Source organism: Pseudomyrmex gracilis, unplaced genomic scaffold (assembly GCF_002006095.1).
Source record: "Pseudomyrmex gracilis isolate BER0280 unplaced genomic scaffold, ASM200609v1 scaffold_111, whole genome shotgun sequence".
NCBI classification, from domain to species: Eukaryota; Metazoa; Arthropoda; class Insecta; order Hymenoptera; family Formicidae; genus Pseudomyrmex; species Pseudomyrmex gracilis.
Window position 1 is genome coordinate 345,110 of NW_018020695.1, and position 23,984 is coordinate 369,093.

Here is a 23,984-nt window from a genome sequence, read left to right on the forward strand (position 1 = left end):
TCGATCAGCCGGCAGAAGTTGACCCAATACACCATCTGTTGTGTTTCATAACGAAATAATATGATTCATGCAGCTGATACGGATGTTTTGAACTTGTCTTTAATAGAGACTCCTAGTGTCGGTATTGGTGAAAGAAAGCAATACTTATCGAGGGCGGAGTCTCTCGGTTTGTAAAAAGAACATTTATCACGGTTCTTCGCCGTCGCGAAGATATTAGAAATACAGACATTTTGCGAGATTTATGCTCGACTCGATGTGAAATTAAAGAGATAAACTTTAACATTTCTTGGAAATTTCATTTCTTACGATTATTTTCATCTTTTTATATAATTCACTTCTCTCTTCCATTGTGTAGTTGGGGGGGACTCAAACGGTCTCAATACACTCTGCGGAAATTGCATCAAGTATACTTTATATACTTGTTTACCGCTACGCGTGTGTCATTTCGTTTCTATTACGATTATTGGCATACTGAGAGACGAGGCGGATACAACGAGTCCCTCATCTGAATATTCGGCATTTGGCCCGCGATGATGTCTGGCCTGAAAGCGACGGAAGGAAAGGTAGAAGATCGTATACATTCGAGCCAGTAACTAGCGCACAGCTGGCGAACCTTGCAAATTCACGGTATTCGCAAGGATCGGCGGAAGTTGCCATGTACGTTTCTGGAGCCACGACGGTGGTTTACGGCCACTTCAAATCAACGCGAAGCGAAGGTTCTTGCCAAGCCAAGCCTGGGCCGACTCGCCAGACTCCGTTCTCTCTCTCTCTCTCTCTCTCTTTCTCTCTCTCTCCTCTCCTTCTCTCGTATCCGGGTCACGAGGGTTATTTCGAAATGGCAAAATTATGGTGCCCCGCTATTCCGGAATTTCTGACAAGAGACGGACGCCAGCTGATCCCAATGTAGCGCGTTTCACGTGACGTTTTGAATACGCTTAACCTATCCCCGTGTGCCTTATGTCGCCCGAGGGGGTATAGTCTTCGCTAATTCTCTTAGCGTAATTGCCGCGGTACATGCATGCATCCCCGCACACGCGTGCATTCATGCGCACATAGAGAGAACCCACTCTACTTCGCCTGACTGCTGTTATTCACAACAACATCTGAACCTCTCGACAGAAAGCCGCGAACTCTCACTTGACTGTGCAACGTCGATATATATATATATATATATCTGTGCGCGCCGTCTTCGCCGCGTCCTTAAAATTCAATCATCTCTATTATTAATCTTGACATGATACACACTTTGGCATGCACTTTAAACTTCGCGGAGACGGGCGATCAATTTTCTTCGCGCATGCCGCTGACAGCGACTTCTCGCGCGCACGCGAGAACCAGCCCCGTTAATCGTCCGCAATGTAAATATTTTATATTCCGGAAAGTGGCCGGGAGGAAAAATTTCCAGCAATGGGGAAGGATAGAGTGACTTTTAAAGTCGTTTTAAAGATAGTTTGATAGCGCGATGTTCGAGACGGACAAACTTAAATTACCACGCGTCCAATACATCACCTCTAACGAAAATAGATTGAAACGGATCGTGCGCGCCAATGGGAACGTTTTTTATTCAGAAATGTTTTTACCGAGATAGAAGATTTTTGTTTTAGAATAAATGTAGATTGCTTTTTTTTTTCTTCTCTTACGTCCAATCACACCGTACATGTTCGAACGCGCGGAAACAGTTTTGCGTCCGCGAACTCGCGAGTGTCCTCGAGTGGCGCGCACGACGACGCGCGCGCGCGCGCTGCCGAGCTGATCACTCGATCACGAAGTGTATAGGTCGGATATATCCGACTCCCCTCCCGAAAATAAATACGGCATCCGGAGGAGATTGAACGCTGAGGGACGCAAGGTAAATAAGAACCTCTACGAAATAACGGGACTCGCAGGAAAGAGCCCCGCGTCTCTCATCTCCCTTCGCTCTCATCATCCTTCTCGCTCCCGTTAGCTCTTCTCTTCCTCTTTCTCCGCCCGGGTCCCGCCACGGTTTCCGACTGGGGTATTATATTCCACCCACCGCGAGGATTCCCATTATCGAGAGCAGTCACGACGTATCGTCCGCGGAAGAGACCGGGCACCAAGACAGATCGTAACGTATTTCACTTTCTTCCCGAAGGGCTCGGGCGGCGGATCTTCTCTCTTCCCCGCTTCTCCTCCCACCGTAGTTCCTTCGGACAGATGATGCATGCAAGAGAAGAGATGGTGCACGGACGCTACCTTCGCCTTCCATCCTTGGTGTAGCTCGGGACACGAGAGAGCTACGGCTAATCGAAGGCGGAAAATCGCGATCGCATTACCCGTGCCGCTTCTCCGCGCGACCATGCGGAGGTTACCGTCCCGCCGCTCTGTCTTCGCCGCGGCGCATCTCCGCCACGAAGCGGAGAATTATGAGCTCACATCGGAGAACGAGAGAAGGTTGCCGAGAGAAAATTAATAAACAGAGCAAAGAGTTCCAAAAATTCGCGAAACAAACCGCGATCTTTTCGAAACTTCTATTCCGAAAAAATAGACACCGCGAGTTTGCGAGGATAAAAAAAAAAAAAAAACCAATCTGGAACGTCGAGGAAGAACTTCCGGGAAACATGCTGGATAAAAATATGAAAATCTTTCTCTCCGGCCTGTCGTGTTCCCGGGAGAGTGCGACGTTATACCGCAGCTCGTTCCCTGGGATCTTGTTGGCCGCGGATATGCGCCTCAATGGCAGATTGGCCGTCGCCCAAAGCCGCTCTCATCGCTCGTGCCAGCGTAACCGCGGAAATTTTTGCTTGATTAACGATATAGGTTTCGATATTTTTCCGCGTGCCCTCCCTCCATCCACTCGGCCTCTGGCACCGAAAATTCTTTCCCCGCGACGTTCTTTCCGCGGTCAGCGTAGCGGAAAACTCCGGAAACTTACGATCGGAGGCGCGAGGACGGTACGCGCGTAACGGCAGATATAGTGAGAGCGTTATGCGGAAGATCCGACGCGGTTGGACCCCCCTTGGGAGCGCGTGCGCGCGCGTGCAACGTATATCCCCGTTATAAGAAAATGTTTATCTTGTTATGTAACGCGAGTATATTCCCCTCCGTGCTACCAGGACTCCCCCCTGGTTCCGTCTCTCTTCGTCGTCTCTTTTTCCATCGTGTGTAGAAAACCCAACTGTACTCATAATTATATGGTAATAACACGCGCTTTATTACAACCGTGGCTACACGATAACAAGACCGATGAAGGGCCGTGGAAAGGACAATGCCGTGTGCGCGCTCACGTGTACAAGCGTGTTCGTTGTACACGTCATCGTCCTTCCCCTTCGACGTTGATCGCGGGAACGGGACATCGCGTATGCTCGTAACTTCGCTCTTACTGAAAGCCGCTTCCTCGTCCCTCCTCTACCCTTTAGTCTTTTCCTGGAAGTGTATAAATACAGGCTCAATGACCAGCCACTCGAACGAATCGTAAAACACAAATTGTAAGAACGACATTAGCTGTGGTATATGATCGTGGCGAATTTATGCCGTTTTCACAGCGCGTCACACTTCGTGTCGCGAAAATGCGCGAAGACGACGCGCGTGTGTGCGCGAATGCGCGCACGTGCGTTTTTATACCGTTAACCAGACGTTATATCCTATCGTCTAAGTATGCTGCTCGCGGTTACCGCCAACAGGCGGAAACGCGCGAGATATCGTATTCCCTGGATTCTGAACGAGACGTGACTTCACAGGTGTTAAAGTTTCGCCGCAGTTCGTTATGTCGTTCGCTCAAACTGCCTTCATGATTAGGATGATAATGAGCGCCACGTAGACGCGATTATATGCCACACGTTTGCTGTATACGCGGAAAACACACATTTCGCCAACTTCGGTAACGTTGCGATAATGAGAAAAATTGCGAAAAATATGTGATACATATTCTAGAAAGTTGTTGCTTTGCAAATATTATCGTATCGTTGTAAAAACTTGTTGTTTTCTTTTCCATTTCAACTTTTTATTAAAAAACATAAATTTTTGTCCTTCAAGATAGAGTATATATGTATGTAATGTAATTTATACTTTTTTTTTTAATATAAATTATCTCCAGCGAGATGAAAAATTTCTTGTGTAATTAATATGCAGAATTTAGCGGACGATATAAACACAAACTTAAAAAAAAAAAAAAAAAAAGAAATTATATCCACGAGGCAAATTATAAATAGCGACCTGCCGCAAACAAACTCTATAAATAGCATTAACGGTAATGAGATTCCGTTTTTCGTTGTTGCGAAAGGAATGTTATCCGTCGCGCGACGCATACAAAATACCACCTGAGAAAAGATACGGAAAATGCGCGGTGCACAGCGAATACGACGACGGTGTCATTAGATCGATACGAAGCGAATTTCTAAGCGTAATGAAAAATTCGCGAGAACAAAAAAAAAAAAAAAACAGACGACGATGTAAAGCTCACGAACGAACGTGACTAACGCGAACGCGACACGCGCGCACGTTTTTTGTCACGCGTATAAGCGCAGTGTGGAATCGTTCGAAAAACGATGTGGAGGTTTACGGAAACATCGCTCAACGGTCTGGCGTCTGATATACAGCCGCCAGATATCAAGGCCGCGAATTGGAGCGCGGCGATGCACAAAGTGCTAAAGACCGCGGCCACGGGAACAAAAAACGGTTGACGCGAAAACCGGGAGAAAAGAAAAACGCCAGGAGCGAGAGCATGGTTGGCGTTTCATCATCCGGACGTACCGCACGGCAACGAACAGGCGCAGGTATATATGCATTCTCGCCGCAGGGCGAACCGGATGCGCGACTCAACACGCGTGATTCGCGCTGAGCTAACGACGCGGCGTCGTTTAACCCGCGCCATTCTTTCGCGACTATTATCGTTGTCGTCGTTGGAGGATAACATCGTAATTACCGTCCGACCGACTGTTTTCCCGTCTAATATTCCGCCGTGATAAAAATGACCGCGGTTTATACAGGGTGGCTTTTCGCCACCGTCATTACTCTCCTTCGTTTGCTACTTCACGTCGGTGCTTCTCTCTTGCCGTGTCGATGCTTTTCCTCGCGAGCTGATCGATAACAGCAAATGTCTCCTACGTGCCCGAGAGGTATGTGCTCTGTGCACTCTGAAGTACATTTACGTACATATATGTGGGTGTAAGCTACGAATCTCTATTGTGCACCCCACCCCCGTCTGTGCCTTCGCCCGCTTATTTCTACTTCTCACCACTTTCTTACCGTGTACCGAGCGCTCCTCGACGATACTTATTTCGCGATCTCGCGACGGAGCGACCTCAGCGATAAAGAAAACACATACACATATATACGTATACACACACGAACATTTATAACTCCGACGTGAGATTGCAGCATTTATTGCGTTTCAAGGTTTGTTAGCATTGGCCCGTGGCGAGGTCTGGTCTCTTCCTCTCATTTTGTCATCCATCTTCATTTCTTGCCGGTTGGGTGACAACCGAACGACGATCGCTCCCCGCGAGTATTCCCATGTAAATATTCCATCTGCTAATGAAATTAGACGGTCGACCGAACTGACCGAACCCAACGCGTTACTCGCCCACAGAATCGGCTGATCGTCGGACTTATCGAAAGAAGAACTCTGAGACTATGTACAAACAACAGTTCGGATATATTTTGGCGAGAGCTCGTTCGTGTGTGTGTGTATGTGTGTGCACACGTAGGTGCGGTTTCTCGCTCGTATATTGCGCGAGTATCGAGCGAGACTCCGGGGCGAACGTAGCCGAGGGAGAGATAGAGAGCGGCACGGTGGCGGATACGGCGGCGGCGAGGGATGGCAAGGAGGACGGAACACGCCGTTTCATTTGTTTGGTGTTCCTCCGGGGTATTAGAGAACGTGCCGGCGATACGTGGTATCCGTATAGACACCACCACCTAATAGAAGCAAAGCAATCTGATGAAACCAATAAGCGTGAAGGAATGCGGGCGCCTCTGCCCTCTCTCTCTCTCTCTCTTTCTCTCTATCTCTCTCTCTTTCCTCCATTTCTCCCTCGTTGTCTCCCCTCATCGAGGCACTTCGTACGAGCGCTTCTTCTTCTCGCCTCTCCATCGAGGAGAGAGCCGTATCTCCGCCTGTTTCCTTCCCTCACCGAACCTTCGTCCTTTCCCCCGTGGGCTACTTCGCTCTCGATCCTCTTATTCCGATCTTGGAAGATCGAATACCTGTGCAAACTTCACGGGAAGACGGGAAGAACGGAGGGGGGGGGAGGGCGAAAAAGGGGGATAATCACATGGTTCGTGTCAACTTGGGTAACAATCAGGAGGGAAGATCCAATTTCGTCGAGAATTTCGTATGGGCAGCGGAATCGCTGATTAATTAAACCGAAGGTTAGCGAGAGGGCGTTTTGTTTTTTCAGATTGCTCGCGCGCGAATTATTCATCTTGCATCGCCGCATATATAAACGACGACGAGAGACGTGGGGGGGAGGGGAGGGGAAAAGGGGAAGAAGAAATAAAAGGGGGGAGGGTTTGCTGAATTGTTCGACGAATTCTTTCACGACGAAATGGCGAAAAATCGGTCTCGGTCTGTTCGAGATCTGTCGGGTTGCGAAAATTTTATGCTAAATGTCTTCTACACGTTGTCGTCTAGAGAAGCGCGTAGCACGCGCGTATAACACAAAAGAGAGACATGGAAGAGCATAACCAACAGAGCGCGCGCGATTACTGCGCCTGTCGTTTCCTTTTATCCGTTCGAATCCGGGATTAATCTCTCGTCTCTTTGTTGAAGAGGTTCTTTTACTACTCTCGCGATGTAGCCGATTCCTTGAGTAGAGTAAAGGGCAAAAGGAATAAGGAAGATAAGGAACAGAGAAGATGGAGAGACGGGTGGCTTCCTGTCCCTAGAAACCTGCAGGATCTTTTCTTTATTCTCTTTTATTCCTCAAGAATGGCATTTTTTTATGTGCACCTCAACTGCATCGAGAAAGATTCGTCCCGCGTGATATTTTCTGAAATCGCGAAATAAAAGTCGCGCACAAAAACGCATTTTTGTTCCGTTTTCTCCGCATCTTCGCTTCTTCTGTGTGAACGCTTTTCGATTATATTGTATTTTAACAATATATCTCGCGGAAATCAATTATCGATTTTCGCCGGCAACTTTTCACGCAATTACACACACGTCTCACATCGACGAGAACCGACTGTCCGTTCCCGCGACAAGATTAAAAATCCTACGAGCAGAACATTATTCCCCGTTCTCTTGCAATCTCTTTTATTCTTCGGGGGGGGAGGAAAAAAAAAAGAGCAAAGTGCGCAACTCTTCTCCTTGGAAAACTGCAATTTTAGAACGAGTGACCGTTAGCGGACTCTAAGAGCGAACGGTCGGAAGCAATAACGCTTCAAGGAAATATTTCAGAAATGTGAACTTCGCAACTAATGAAATCGAGTCCGTGCAGTGCGCGGACCCCCGTTTGCTTCGGCGCACTTCGTTTGAATCGATCGAAATAACATCAAGTGAACGGGAGAGAGAGAGAGAGAGAGGGAGAACGGGAAACAGAGTCGAGCGCTATACATGCATTGCTCACGTAACAATTTAGATAGCCGATAAGAACCTGAAACTCCTCTATTATCTTAGACGTTGCACGAAATTTCTAAATATTCGTTACACCGTTCGTGATTTCAGATACGATATAATATATCGCGTGATTCAGAATAGAATATAATATCGCGGAGAAACACCGCACAGAAAGACGCACACGATCTCTCCTCCACATGACGCTCCGCGGTCACAGGATAATACATATATTAAAGCACGTCTGGCAATCTAACTTCGCTGAATAGATGGTGGTGTGTTCTAATTGGCCGACGTGCGCCGAAGGCAAATCAGCCACGCTTCTTCGCCGTTGCCTCGAATGATAGCAATTACAACATCGCTCCCGAGACCATCTTGTGTGCACGGAGTCGCGCTATGATTACACTTACATACATATATACATATACATACACACACACACATATATATATATATATATATATATAAACTTCATAAATAAAATACGTACTCGCGCAATTTCTCTTCTTGTGGGTAATTTGGATTTTTCCATTAGCGGCAAAAAAAAAAAAAAAAATTCCCGAGAAATTAGCATTTTTCACGCGGAATTTATAATTCCATTAAACTTTTTTTCACATACCACTTTATTATCGCACCGAACCGCGGATATGCATGTAAATCGAACTTATCGGCGTATAGTTACGCACCGGATCGTATTAACGACCGTTTTGCCATGTTTCCTGCGTGCCTGAAGTGCCGGCAGCAGCGGCGCGAGACGCGCTCGGCACCGCCGCCGCCGCAGCCGCCGATACAGTGTAATTTCACGGTGCCGTCGATGCAATTCGCGCTTTCGATATGCCACAATTTCTGCGCGAACCCGTTATATGAATTACGGCATGGGTATAGGTAGGGAACTCTGAATGGGGAGCACGGGGTTTCCCCCGGATGCGCGAGCGTGCAACAACAACGAGCGCGCGGACAAATGTAACATGCGCGGAGGGCATGTTTGCCGTGAACTATGCTGATGTAAATCCGTTCGCGCGCGTTGGAAAAGAGATATATGCCGTGTGGCTGAATAAACAATCGCGATTATTTCGCTCAAAGATTTCGAACAACTACCCACGGAATAAGGAGCTGTGAACATCCGCCGCTTAAAACGCACATCGTGCGCTTATTCAAAATATACCGCACGTATCAAAATTTAGCAACGATCAGCGAACAACAAAGATAATTTATATGAAACAGACGTGCCTGTCGAGATTTTGAAAGAAATATAAACATTTGTCTCAACACAGATCGAGAACAAGCAAGTCTGGCGTATCAGCGTAAATTTGAATCACACACAAACACGCAGCTAGGAAAAAAACAGAAATCTGAAACCTGACGTCTATTCCGACATGACGGAAAGACGATAGATATTTCGTCGCGATGGAAGAATCGCGTGTGCGATTACATCGCTCCCGTTTGCGCGGAAACGAGAAATCGTGCTTTTGGATCTTCCTTTAAAACTCTCTTTTATTCCCGGTGTAATCAGCGGTTGTCGTCAGCCGCTGAAACGAGCGAGCTATATAAACCTTGCGCGCGCAAGACGGTTTACCTCCCGATTCTATCGGCGGATCGACGTTAAGGAATCGCTCCTCTCTATCCGTGCGAGAGGGTTCGTCAAGGGTAATCACGTCGCGTTTTAGCCCCGTCGAGAGCTGAATACAGATGAAAGGAAAATTCATCCGTCGGCGCGGAAACTCGCGCAAATAAACTTCGTTCTTGAAACATCCTCCCGGCTTTACAAGAAGGTAAGACGCGCGGTCGCTTTTTCTTTTTTTTTTTTCTCCGTAGAAAATTCATAATACCGAACTCTTCTATCCCGGAATATGCTGATTTTACGACCGCGCTGTTATGCCGGCGTCGGGCAATATTTTTCGAAAATTGTCGGAGCCATAAAGCACGTAATCGCGACTCAATTTTCACTTTGAAAGGAACGCCCATGCTCTCCGCTCTCTCTCTCTCTCTCTCTCTCTCTCTTTCTCATTTTCGTCTTTCTCTCCCCTTTCTATACTCCCCCGCCTCTCGATCTTCCTCTCGATCTTCCTCTCGATACGCGTCCTTCTTTATATTTAATCGCGTACATCCTGCCGCCTCATCGCTTACTTCATACTTTGTACGTTACTTTCACCCTTCTTTCTTTCTTTTTTTTTTTACACGCTTTATTAAACGACGTCTAACTATCCCGACGGGCAATCTTCCACACTTGCGCGATGGATTATGATCTCCTTAACCGAAAGAGAGAAAACCGGGCGAAGGTGTGCTAGAGAAAGCTTATTCGCGTGATATTATGAAATTATCGTAACACTATCTCGTCGGTGCACGGAGTTAAGCGCGACGGTTACTCGTTAACAAGATTGTCAAATGTTAATGCATCAAGATATAAAGTGCAAACTTGTGAGCGCGCGCTTGCAGACCGCGTTTAATATTAATGTTCTCAGCGAAGGTTCTTTTTAGAAAACGATCGAATAATCTATCAAAGTAAATGAAAATTATGACAGCCTTTTTTTTTACGTCATCGTTATCGTCCGATTATCTCGTGAAAGGATAAAAACACTTCAGACAGTAAAAAGATAAAAACACAAAGTAGCGAAGCTCGAGGTCGTGGGAAGGATAAGCGATGAGGAAAAGCGAGAGCGGCGAAGACGCGTGTCACACATCGTCGTGCAAACAAGCGTGGAAAAACGCCCTCGAAGTCAATTCGGGCGCCAGAGCAAAGGCGCTGAAGGACGAAGCGCGGAAAGGACGTCCCGTCAACCGTGGATGCATTACCTTTTCCACCGGGCGTCTTTTTCGACTTTTTAGGAAGTCACAACAAAGTTCGACAGCGAGTTTCGCACAATGGCTCTTCGCAATCACCTCCCTCCTTCTCCTTCTCCTCCTCCCGAGCTTTCTTTCGTCGGACCTCTCGTTCTTTTCGCGCAGACAGCCCGGGTATTGTCTTCTCGCGCATCGTCGCGCACGTCCCTTCTTCTCCCTCCCCCGTAAACACGACACCGACACCAAATCCTTTATGCCGATTATTCTCAATAAAATTTCCGCATCGCTCGTTAAGCTATTTAAAGACCGCGCGCGGACGTAATTGCGTAATTTCGACAATTTAATTTCGTTAAAAAAAAGAACGCGTCTTTCTCTCTCGATTATTTGACGTGACAAAACTATTGTTCGAGAAGCTAATATAATATACACATAGTGGAGAATATATTCAGATCGATTGATCTTTGAATAACTCGGAAAATAGACATTTTATAGAAAAATGTTTCAGACAAAAGTTTATAGGGCTTAAAAAGATCTATTTACTGATCTTATCAGTTTGATCTCTTGAGTGGCGCTGAAAAGATCAGGTCAAAGTCACATCGATTTTTTTAAATGGAACTCCTTATTTTTTATTACAGATTCTTGTAGGAATCAAGAGGTTTTCAAAACAGTATGTAATAAAGTATATTTTCATTAAGTACTTTTTTTGAGATACGAAGGTTGAATATTAGAGTATCATCACTTTTTCTACGAAGATGATTTTGATCGAAACGAATTTTGTGAGCTCGTGATGCAGAGAATTAAACACGATGCTGACAAAGAACCTAACACTTCCTATCCTCAACGTAGTTTTTTTTTTGGATAATACAACATTCGAAATGAATGATAACAATAATTAATGCTGACACCAGCGATACTTTAATATTCAACCTTCAAGTCAAAAAATGCTTAATGAAAATAAACTTTATTATAGTGTTTTGGAAAGCTCTTGAACTAAGCTATAAAAATCTGAAATAATAGAGTGTTTCATTAAAAAAAATTGATATGACTTTGATCTGATCTTTTCAATGTCACCCAAGGTCAAACTGATAAGATCACTAAATAGATCTTTTTAAGTTCTACAACTGTTGTCTAAAACATTTTTCTGTAAAAAAAACTATTTTTCGAGTTATTCAGGAAATACCGTTCTTTTTTTTCCCACCCTGTATGTACGTATTGAATCATTTCCGACAATAAACATAAACAATTCCGAAAAACACGTCCAAAAATGCGATTCGAAATTTACATAAAAAAATATTTTGATATTGCGACCGAGAATTGAAAAACTCTCGCGACATTATTTTAGCTCGCTTTTTCGGTAGACTTTATCAGCGTTTTTTTAAACACGATTCCACAACGTTAAAAAACATTAGGATATCTTTTGACAAGAAAGAAAAGATCTTTAAACGATCGCGCCTTAATTCCCGCGTTCTATCTGAAATTTATATTCTTCTTGCCGCTACGCATATATTTTTTTTTAAACGATCGCTAACTCTACAAGCCGTGAAAAAAGATAGTATCGGCGCACTCTTGTTACGAAACACAAGAGCCGCAAACATTTCTCACGCTCTAAAACGCGCATTATCCGCGTTAAAGGCGCATATAAAGTTCGCGCGGCGCGGTGTACTCCCCTTCGCGCGGCTTCCTTTTATTTCACCCGATAATTTCATACATTTCGCTCGCGCGTCTCGCGGTTAGCGCGGACCGTAAAGGTGCCGGAGATAAACCGGTACATCTTTCGCGAGCGCGCGCGCGAGATATATATACACATATATATGTATATATATATCTCTCTCTCTTTCTCTCTCTTTCCTCCTCTTCGTCTCGACGAGCGGATGCACAACTCGCCGATTACGAAACGAAGCCGAACAGTTATAGGCATTGTCGAAGCGTCGTCATCGATAGAGCACCATTGCTCACCGATCACCTCTGGCATCGAGTATAACCTCTTCGGGACGCGGACGATCGAGAGCCGATGCTGAACGATAATAATATTCCATTACGGCAGCAAGAGACCCGTACATCACCCGGTCGTCACGCGGACCTTCGCGCACCTTCGTCCACGACAGCGATAGCATCTACATGAGGCGTTAATTACGTACCCGTCCTACCGCGTTACACTCCCGAGATATCTCGCGCGCGGCGAACAAAGACGCAGGGAGAATCGCTCACCGGTTTCGATCTCTTCCCGTCTCTCTTTCTCTCTCTCTCGTCTTTTTTCTCTATCCGCATCTATTAACTGTCCGTTGTCGAGATTGCGGTCCTCCGACCGTTGAGAAACGCGAATCCGAGAGATTAAATCGCGACGTTTATTCAGGCTGGCGCGTGTCGACGCGCGATCTTCCGATCGTTTTCCACTCGCCGTTGCGAAATACGAGAAGATGCAGTTAACAAAAAAAACAAAAAAAAAAAAGCGAGCGCGATGTGAACATCATACATAATAACACGTCCGTCGTGACCGCATCATTCGAAGAAGTTTTAATTCGAGTTTCCCACGCAAAGCATGAATTGCTCGCGAGTTTTGAATTGTTTTTGTTTTTCCTCAACATTTCTCAGCCGGGAAGAAAACGCAACATGGAAACATATATATATGTTGGTGATGAATATTCCGTTCGACTCGCGAAGACGCGTATGCAAGTTACCTATTTCCGCGCTTCAATGCCGAACCTAACTTACGTCTCGCAAAAGGCAGCAGCAGGCACACAGCACTGTTATAAACACATTCTGTGCGTCAATTGGCTTGATTCTAGTGCCTGCGCGGAATAGGTAATCCATGTGTTTCAATTATAAACCTGGAGCTCTCTACACACGAGATGTAGCGTGCGTGAACAGTGTGGCGGGACGCGCGAGCGTATTCTCTCTCTTCGCAATTCGCCCGGGTCTCTCCTCTCCGTGTGTTCTCTATCTCTCCCTCTCTCTCTCTCTCTCTTGCCGCATTACAAGGAGATACGGCGAGGAATTGATAATTTGCAGACTCTAACGAGAAGACGCCTACCTACGGATTATACGTATAGGATGATTCTATAAATATGGACGTTTTCTGTATATTCCGCGTAATCGAATATTTTCAGCCACGTTATTTTAATCGACGGTTGCGCTCTGCCGTGTATCATCGTAATTTCGCGCGGCCATTAAACGCGCGCGATCGAGCGAGCGAGCAATCGAATGAGTTTTTAGCCGCCCAACGAGAAGCTTCTTTTCTCGAAAAATTACCGATCGCAAAGAGAAAAACGGTGCGTGACACGGAATTAATTTAGCGTGGATAGCCACGACGCGTTCTCCACTTGCACATCTCTTAGCGACAGTCGCGATACATAGAAGAAACAGCGACTCAACGGACGGGAAAATAGCTAGTGACAGATTCACTCGACGGAAAAGAATTGTGCAGCGGGTGTCGAAGCATTTTTACCGCAAGAAGAATGCGCAAGTTTCCATGGTCTTCTCTCTTTTCACGGCGATTTCAGTCGAGCATTGTCGCTTTGAATGAACTCGAACGCCTTTTCGATCGTTTTCGACGATTTCGAGTCCTCGCTTTTACACAGTGTGAATAAATATAAATATATCTATCACGTTTTTACTGACAAAACAAAAAATATATCAGCAAGAGAAAAAAATCTCTCGAAGAGGACGTTAAATTGAAAATCCCGATCGCGACTCGAGGAGTGTCTCTTTATTGCGGCGAGACGTGATCGTTAAGCGTACAGGCAATAAATTTCCAAATATCTCGGATCGGGTAAAATCCCAGGATTACAAAGAGCAATCGTAAACTTGCTCGGGTGAACTCGAGTAATGTTACCTTATCTGCACCTAGAACGATTCTCATTAACCCGCAGTCGCGCCATTTACGCGCTACGGAAAGTAGCTCCGCTCGCTACCTTAGGCGAAGAGTTAGCCGACATAATATTTGATATTGAAATACTTCATGCATCAATCGTAAAGATACAGAAATAATTATTTATTTTCTTTCTCTCTGTTAAATTATAATAATTCGCTTTCACTTACCGTTGTTGTTTCACGCTCGACCCTCACTCTCGAAGGCTTGAGCAGATCCTGCAACAAAAAAATAGACAATTTTTTGTTAGAATATAATTTGGCCAAAAAAAAAAAAAAAAAAAAACTGCACGCGACTTTCATTCAAATTTTTAATAAACATTCATTCGCGCTACATGATCGTTGAATTTAGATTAAACGTGGAATGGAAATGTTCATTTTTCCTCGAACATACGCTCTCGCGGTGTGCGTTCTATTCTACCACATCTGGAAATATTCAAGCGGCGAAACGCGTAAAAATTCAGACTCTGTCTTATCAAAGTAAGGAGTAAGCGCCGTCGCTCGGCTGTGCGCGACCGCGAGTGGTGAACTTCGTAATATGACATATAATAATTCCCTTCCACACACTTATACACCGCTCGTGTATGCGCGAAGACACCGAAGAATTTTAAATTCTTTCGCAGTTTTCACGGGGGATCTGCCTTAGAAAACGAGCGAGAAGAGTGGCGACGCGCGATTCGCCAGAGAGAAAAATATTAATTCCAAGTCTTTCTCTCCCGTCCGACCGCGTTCTAACGTAAGAAGGTGGCGGACTTTGTGCTACTCATATTCCGAGTACGTAGCGCGACGGCGGACTCGCGTCGTGGTGAAGTGGGGACGAGCGGGGGGGGGCGGGTCGGAGGAACGAATAAATTTTCCCGTCCCCTCCGTGAGTCGGTAATGGAAGAAATGGCGAGGGCACGCGTGGCCGGGTTAACAACGCGCACGAGGGCGGATTGTTAAATCGGAGGTAGGCCTGATCCGCTCGTACGGAAAACACGCGCACGGTCTTATCGGCATTTCAAGCGGGACACGTAAAACAACCCAAACAACAGACAATGAAATAATCGAGGAGGAAAGTTCGCGAAAGAGAAACGTCGACGTGGCCGATCGCGTTTCCTTCGTGAAACTTTTGCGAATGGTTTTTTGTGTATAAAAATAAATTTAAGAATTTAAAAAAAAAAAAAAAGAACATCACAGCGACGAATCTATAAGAAATCTAAGGAATCCTTTCTTGAAGGAAATGTGTCGCGTTTATCGAAGCGCGATCTTTTCGGGATTGATAGTCGGCAATTGCCTTCTACAGAGCGTACCCTTTTGAATTTCACGGAGCAAATCGAGGCGAACGCAACCGAATATCAATGTCAGCAGCGCAATCGCGCCGGGTCATTGCGCGCGCGACGCGACGATTCCGTCCTTTTCATTCGAACTTGGGGCGTGCACGAATGCACGCGCGGTCCCGGGCGAAGGACGCGCGCAGAAATGCAGCACTGTGCGGTCAGATTCAGCGCGAGCAGTTTCAGCCGATTGCTGACCGCGTACATTTTGCGGACAATGCTTTCCGGGAAACGTATTCCGAATCTAGTTTCCCCCCCACGGGAATAGAACGTCGGGGATGCGGATGGTCGAAGAGATAGCGCGCGTCGGCCTTCTGCGCGTCGTCATTCGATGCGTAACTACATCCAATTGCTACCCGACAAACCTTCCTGGGAATTCAGCGAGCCGTGGCGCAACTGCGTCGGTTGCGCAGGCGAAGACAACGGCGGCGACGGCGGGGAAATGATGTGCACACGGAGAATAAAGAGAGAGAGAAAAAGACATTACAACGCACAAGGCAATGGTTTATAGCGCAAGGTGCGGCGGGGCAGACTCTCGCACGCTGCCATTCGCCGAGTGACATACGCTCGGAAGAGGTAAGGCCGGTCTTGGACGGTCTGTCTTGAATGACAGTGAGGGATATAAAATCCATCACGATCGTTTTCCAACGAAGTGACCGCTATCGGCGATACGACGACGTGATCGTTCAAGCGTTCCATCGACACCTCGGTCGTCTTTTACTTTTTTTCTCTCGTCGCGGATCTTTTCTTTTCTATTAGGTATTGTCTCTCAGTTTTATTCACTTCCTCGTTTCGTCTCTCCGTTCGTTCAACGGAGAGACCAGGCCGCGCAAACTATTAACGCCTCGACAATAACAGGCGGCTTTATTGCCACACAGTCGTGCGGTTTGTCATTAGCGATTTTACTGTTTAACATGCGCAAGAAACGCCCGACCTCCGGTTATCCGCGCGCGAGAGGCGGGCGGAGCACATCGCGCGCTGTTATATCACCGGTAGTTATTAGCTAATTGAAGTTATTATTTCACGGTCGTAAAGCAGTCGCGCATCCTCCGCTCTAACTGGCGTTCTCTATCTGATCACGATCCCCCGTGGAAGGAGAGAGAAGAAGATAGAGAGAGAGAGAGAGATAGAGAAAAACCGCGAAAGAAAACGGATCGCGCGCGGCAGAAAACGGAACTCGCCTCGTCGGACACAGATCGGACCTCTCACAATCCCTTTCGATCCATTATACGGATCCGGTACACGACGCCGGCATGGTCCTCGTCGTGAGCTCTGCGCCCGGGCGCCGGTCACGGCGTGGTCGTGCGCGACGAACGGTATGGCACACGCTTCCTCGCGCGCGACGGTAACTCCATAGTGCGGTTATTATAAATTCTCTCGAAGTAAGCGCGCGGAGTAGGTAGCCACGTAGCTACGTACTCGGATAATAGTCTGAAACAAGCACCGCCATGAGAGAGAGAGAGAGAGAGAGGAAGGGCGAGGTCAGGCTTGTCTGTCGCATATTAAAGACACCGGGGTCTTGTATCTCTCCTCCCCGTGCACGCGCGCGCACGCAAAGGGCCAAGGAATGCGCATATACGAAGGCTATAGGTGAACACACCCGGAGCTCTCGTAAGTGGCTCGTATATTCGACGGATAGCGTCCCGTGTGGACCCCTCCCCCCCTTCCCGTGTGTATATCGACATGGCAGGCGGAAGAAGTTTAACGCGCGATACGGTCTATTGCCGCGGACTCACGCGGGCGGCGCGAGTAAATTAAAGGAGCGCGCATTGTTACACCGCGACAAGCGCATTGTTACACACACTCGTCCCGATACATATATATATATATACGTCGATTCTCTCGCCACCGATAGACTAAAAGAGAGAGAGAGAGAGAGATTGATTGATTGATTGATTATGCTTTATTTATAATGCGCTCTGGGAAAAATTCCCCTCAAGCGCTTGCAATACAAAAAAAATTATAAGCGCAGAAAATATTCAATATAAGTACAAAGAACTATATAAATGAGTATTAGATGAATATATAAAAAAAAAATAACATAAATAAAGAAAAGAAAAATCTAAATACAAAAATATTAATTAGAAGTAAGAAAATATAAATACAAAATATAAATAAAAAATATAAATTCAAAAATATAAATTATAAAAATATATGTATAACAAGTGGTAAAGATTTCAAAATATAAGAAAATACATATAAAAACAATAAAATATATAAGAACGCTGAAACAAGTGTTAAGTTCAGCAAAAACATGCGAATATATAAACTTCGCTACAGAAATGTCAAATTTAACGGTATGTCAAACAGATATGCGAAAGAGAGAGAGAGAGAGAGAGAGAGAGAGAGAGAGAGAGAGAGAGAGAGAGAGAGAGAGAGAGAGATGGTGGGCGCGAGTGGGAATTGTAAAACATAAAATTATAAAACCGCGCGAATGATTTCGCACATGATAATTGCACACGCGAGCCCGTTATTGTCTACGTTACGTGAATTTCCCGCGATCGGGTTTGCCGATTCTCTCTCTTAATTAGATTTCCTCTCTTCTCGCTCACGAAATTATAATGCGGTCTTGTTGCTTTACGGGCGCTAAAAAATCGCACGTAACGACCGGCGATCGTTATTATTAGCGCGTTGATTAGGGTCCCCCCCCGGTTGTAATGCGCGCGCTCTCTCCCGCTCTCGTTATAATTACAGGCGCTTTACCGTTTTAATTCGGTCCCGCCGGAGTTACGAACGATCTTTTCATGCAAACTAACACACACACGCACACACGCGCGGCGTGTACGGAATTTCGATGTAAATTGCTCGTGCGAAATACGCACAGAATGCCGCATTGTGACGTTGCAGTTTGCAAGTAGTTTGTAGATAATTAACGTCATGCGATCCGCCTCCGTGAGGCGGCCTTATCGCGGCAGAACGCCAACGTTATCGGTTCAAGTACACAGAGATATAGCGCCGGAGGGGCTAGGGGAAGGATAGGAGAGACCACCTTTGTTCCTTCCGGCAAGCTCAATACTGTCACGGGAAGTATACATCGGCGGTTGACCGTAAAATTACGTGGAACGTCTTGCTAAACTTGCCTCCGAGTAAAACTGAATCTGCTTCACGTGGAAACGCCGAGTTACGCGTCGCGGGACTTTCGATTAAATTCTCCGAGAACGGAGAGAAGAACCGAGAAGCGGGTCGAGCGTTTAACACCGCGATAGGTAGATTACTTCTCCCGGGATTGGTGGTGGTTGCAAGAAGGAATCGAAACGTGTCTCATTTTTCTCCCTTAATCAGCCATTACGAGAGAGATCCGCGTTGCTCCATTGATCGTCGAAAAATCCCCGACGGTATCGTTCGTTTTAAACGCGATTAAAAGCAAAGCCGCAAGATTCGATACGCGTCGTACCGCGGCAGGATCGTTGAAACAAAGAAGGATTTTCAGAAAGAGAGCGAGAGAGAGAGAGAGAGAAAGAAAAAGAGGGAGAGCCTCGTAATTCAAGTGTCTTCGCGGTGAGAAATTTCGAGATAAAATGTTCGCGGTGTCACTCGCTCGTTTTCTCCGGGTTTGCTTGCTCTCGGTTTTATCTCGGACCGATGTTAAGGGCGAGCCAGGGCCGCGTAAAATTCCCGTAACGATCGCGCGGGGCCAAGCGTAAAGTTCGCACAAAAGGGCTGGCTTTATGAATTCGCGCGAGATCCTGACCGTCCAAAAACGGTGAATAACATGCACCTGCCGCGCCATTCGTTGAATTGAGCTACGTGCAGTAGTCGCTCCCGCCGCCGCGATCCCGGGAGTCACGTTCCCGTCGAATATTCGCCTGAATTCTCTCACGTTTTATCGTTCGGGTTCCTGATTTCGAAACCCGCGATCGAAAGCACAACGTAGTAAGTCCACCACCGTCGGACGTAATCCGTGGCCGTTTCCGCGATGTGGTACGGATTTCCGCGGGGCCTCGAATTCCGCGGGGCTCGCAAAAATGCGGCGGCGAAACGCGCCCGGAATCCGAACGGTCGCGCGCATTTCTTTGGACTATCTCTCCGACGTGCCGTTATACGGTCGTTCCGCACGCAGGCATAGCGCAACGGCGATCGATCTCGATGAGTAACGTCACGTAGTCACATGACCGGCGTGAATGACGTGCTTGTACAGATGTACAAAATTACGGAAACGTTATCTCGTAGATAAATCAAACATTTCGTTCGTGTCACGTGTAGCTTAGATAATATTATACACGAGGCGACCCTGTTACGGACTCACATTGACTTTAATATGTCAGCTGGTCGTCGCGTCCGGTTAAATTGCGCGATAAAAATATTAATTAACCACAAACTCGACAGGTCGTAAAGAACGCGGTCGGGACTTGGTATTCAAGGTGCGGTGCGCATGTGTGTGAGTATGTATCTAAGCTCTGTTCACTGATCCAGTCGGAAACCGATCAGCTCAAGTTGCATAAGTTAACCCACATAAATTGCCGACGGATAGCGAGTAGGGGATAAAGACAAAGAAGGAGTAAACGAGCGCGCGCGAACGTCGAGGAAATGGCCAGAGGGTACACTGTGACGTTTGCACGTGTTCGAAGATTTCGAGTGACCGGGGACAGAAGGTGCACGGGAAATCACCGTTGAAATCACTTCGTTACACTTGTGCGAAACACGAAACGGAAATATCGCGCGACGTGTGTCGCGCGTGCGGTATATCGACGTGAATAAACACGCGCGTATATAACGTTATACGTTGGGAAGAGAGCTCGTATGTGACGCAATGCAAACCGTGTTCTTGTACCGCGTTTCAGAGTCGAGTATTTAATTAGTGGAATGCCATTTCATACTCTCGAATCTGCCGCATGACGGCAGATCTTGTTTGCTCGGCCACAGAGACGTGGTGAATATTTATAAGACTAATAATACAGTCAATAAAATAAGAAGTGTGAAAATAAGATGGTCTCTGGAAAAAAAAGAAAACGACATGAATATAAATGTGTGAAAAGTACTTGACAAGCACTTTGAGCAAATATATAGCTTGACAGTTAAAGTCCGTCAATATTAATAACAATTAAGAGATATTGCCGCGGTTAATAAAATCTCGCGTAAAGTAAATGCCAATTCGACGTTTCAGTGTCGATGAATAAATAACGGCGCGCGAATCTCCGCGTGAAAACCTACCTACTGGCGAGGGAAAGAATTTTTTACGTACGTTCGCAGGATGACATCTCCTTAGGAAGCCCGCGAGATATACGTATATAGCGGCGACAAACAGGCTTGTTTTACGCGCGACTTCTGTTTATATCGGGTCGCTTGTGTATTCACGTTGCGCTTACACGGTGAATACACTCGCGCAAGGAGCTGCCGTGAGGCGTTACGTGTTATTTTGGCGCCCGTCGTAACCAGACGCATATTTCACGCGTCCCACTTTCTTGTCACAGATACAAGACTGTCGGTCGTGCGGCAACAGCTACCTGCGAAAGGAGCTCACTCGTTGTTTTGTTTATGGCGCAGTTTGCACACCGTCGTCGTCGTCGTTGTCGTCGTCGTCGTCGTCGTCGTAGTCGTAGTCGGGCGGCAGCGAACGCGCGTTTAACGGTACCCATCAGATTGGAACTATCTATGGTGGCTCCGGTCATTACTTTTAGAGCGAGATGCGCGGACAAGCATGAGAATGCCTCGCCGTGACTCGGTCGAGACTCGCGTGCGTCCGAAGAAATTATCTGGCTGATAAACTCGCGCGAGATTATTTTCACGCGGCGGCGTGTCGAAACCATCGAGGCGGATATATACGCGAGGGAGGAGAATTCCCGTCGTGAAGAGCGCGCGGGACTGTTCTATGAAGTTATACATAAACTCTTTCAAGAGAGAGAGAACGAGATAGAGAAGTGGATGGACGCGCGCCAATCTTGTTTGACTAGAACATGAGACACGCGACAACGAAAACGAGTACACACGAGGGAATGCCGGGCGCTCATGAGAAACCGGGCGAGCGAGAAAACGGTTCTCGCGCGCCGATATCTCGAGAACTTTAATTTCCTTAATATGTCAGCCGTAACGCAGAAGCAATTAGACTCGAGCGATATACTTGGCGAGGTCATTCTCTCAGGAGCGTTGGCATTCTATACATCGGCGGCAGCCGAGAACGACCGACCGGTGTATGTCCCTGCCTCCAATTTCCTCCCGTTACCTCGTATCTATACCGTTGCTCCGTATCCGCGCGCGCGGCGTTGTCGCCTTCCGCCTCTCTCGGCTCCACATCCGCGCACTGACCCCGCGCGCGCATTGTCGTCGCCTGCGACCTCCCCTCGAGTGTACACAACAGAGGTGAATTGCAAACTGCAATTATGCGGGGTCGCTCGCAAACGATGTGGATATCCCTCGCGCGCGCCTTGTCGTTATCGGTAGACAAAGGGAGGCCTCTATAAGTTCGTTCCATTCAAAGCCGCGCGCGGCACAAATGCGCGCAAACATCAAGCGCGCGCGCGCAGTCGCTTTTATTTCCCTCCAGGCAATATCTCTCGAACTCGTAACAAAACTCCGACTTCTCCACGAAGAGAACGACTCCGTACGTGAAAGAAAAGTAATGTAAAAATAATATTCCGATGTTTAATACGTTATCTCGTTACATGTTTAATATATTCTGTCGTCGGTTTGTATATGTGCGGAAAAACGTGATGGACACGTGTGGCAATTATTTTCTTCTCTCTTGCGGCCTCTTCAATCATTTTCAATCACGCCGAGGTGTTATTACGCGCATCGTAATTTCGGCGCGATTACCACGCTGTTCAATTAAATGAACGACGCGGTATTGCGTTATGCGCGTTATTTGACTTGCGCGTTCGGGATTAGAATCAACGTTCCCTCTGTTTAACACGTGCTACGTCGCGATATGTCGAGAGAGTGCCGCGCACAACGTAAGCGAAAGGGACCTTTGCCTCTCCTGCGATAATATACAGCGGATGTACACGAAGAAGGGAAAATTGAATTAAAGTCACTTAAGTGTTTACTCACGTTCTCAATTATACACGATGAACCCTTGGCATCGAAAATAATTATCAGTCCATTGCAGTCCGTTACTTCGGTTCACATAGCGCGCAAATCGACCGTACGGTAACGTCGTCGCTGTGTGTCGTCGTCTGTGTGCGTGCGGCGTTACACATACACACATATATATATATTATATATCGCGCGCACACATCATCCGACTGCACAGCGCCGCGTGTGTATAGTATGCACCTATCCTATCGCGCCGTTCATCGAATGTTACAGTGACCACGGTCCGGGTCCAGATATCGCGATCGCGCGCGCCCGCGGGGGCCGTAAGGCCCATCTTCCATCGATAGGAAGCGCAGTTAGCTCTAACGTAATAATTATCATGATTTTCTGTGGATCGCGGGCGGCCCACGGTAGGTCGCGAACCTTCTATACGGGACTAGCGCCGGGCTACGGGATCGGGTATTAAGAGCAAGAATGGCGACCGGACGAATCCGCGGACGAGATTTAATGCGGGTCTTATCCAGGAATGTGCCGAGCTCAAGATGCAAGAGATACACACAGCCGCTCGTTTCTCTCTCCCTCCCTCGTGTCTCTATCCCCGGCATACGAGATCGTGTCGGGGTGGTCTTGAAATAACAGTAAATCGATTTTATTCTCGGTTCGTACAATAACGCGATCGATAAGATACTTGTATTAGCCCTGTTCGGCCTTCTCGCTATCTTTGTGTCGTGCCGATCGACAAATCAGTTTTGTTCATAATGAGAGTCACGAATGAGATGAGCTGTCCCGTTCTCCAAACGCAGCTTCTTGCGAGAGTTGCTTCGTGTGCCGTTGAAACACTCGCGTTTTACATCTTGCGTAATAAGCCAATAACACACGTCATTTAGTATTTTGGAAGTATTGTAAATAAATATTTAGAAGAAATAAGATGAGAACTGTGGATTCTATTTTAAACCAAGAAATATATAAGGCTTTACGAGCCGTTCCCAGGACGTTGAACGGAAACTATACGTGTGTATATATATATATATATATGCATACACATGTAACATGTTCAACTTGTAAATTTTTACAAGTGAGTATTTTTTGAATTGAAATCTCTCAATTCTTAATTCATACGGGATACTGGATTTGCATCTCACATATGAGAGACCCCGGATACCGATTTGAGATTTCAATTAAAAAAATACTCACTTGTAAAAATTTACAAGTTGAACATGTTACATGTGTATGCATATATATATATATACAGTTTCCGCTCAACATCCTGGGAACGGCTCGTAAAGCTTATATATTTCTTGGTTTAATTTCAACGAGCTTTAAGTCATTATTAATGGATTTTATTTTGTTGTCACGTTTTTTGGTAAATAAAAAGTAAAATTTCAATAACTTTTGGATTTTGGGTTTTGTTTCGAAGCATTAATATCAATATTATTTATCGCGCGTGCGTCGAAACAAATTTTTGTTTTCAGCTTTTATCATATCGCGCTCCTTCCGCCGCGATAAAACGGCACGGAAATTCGGCATGACAGCTGCGC

General features: G+C 46.4%; 1 protein-coding gene and 1 long non-coding RNA gene across 3 annotated transcripts in view; one reads left to right on the forward strand and one right to left on the reverse strand.

The window, feature by feature from the left end:
- Positions 1-23,984, forward strand: part of LOC109856236 (autophagy-related protein 16-1) — a 446,352-nt gene that overhangs the window by 322,035 nt on the left and 100,333 nt on the right. The gene's annotated exons all lie outside the window — the stretch shown is intronic.
- The window catches only part of LOC109856238, a 110,062-nt gene that overhangs the window by 47,959 nt on the left and 38,119 nt on the right, over positions 1-23,984 (reverse strand). Inside the window, exon 2 of the long non-coding RNA XR_002250375.1 lies at positions 14,333-14,380. This is a non-coding gene — a long non-coding RNA (uncharacterized LOC109856238). The remainder of the gene's footprint in view (positions 1-14,332; positions 14,381-23,984) is intronic.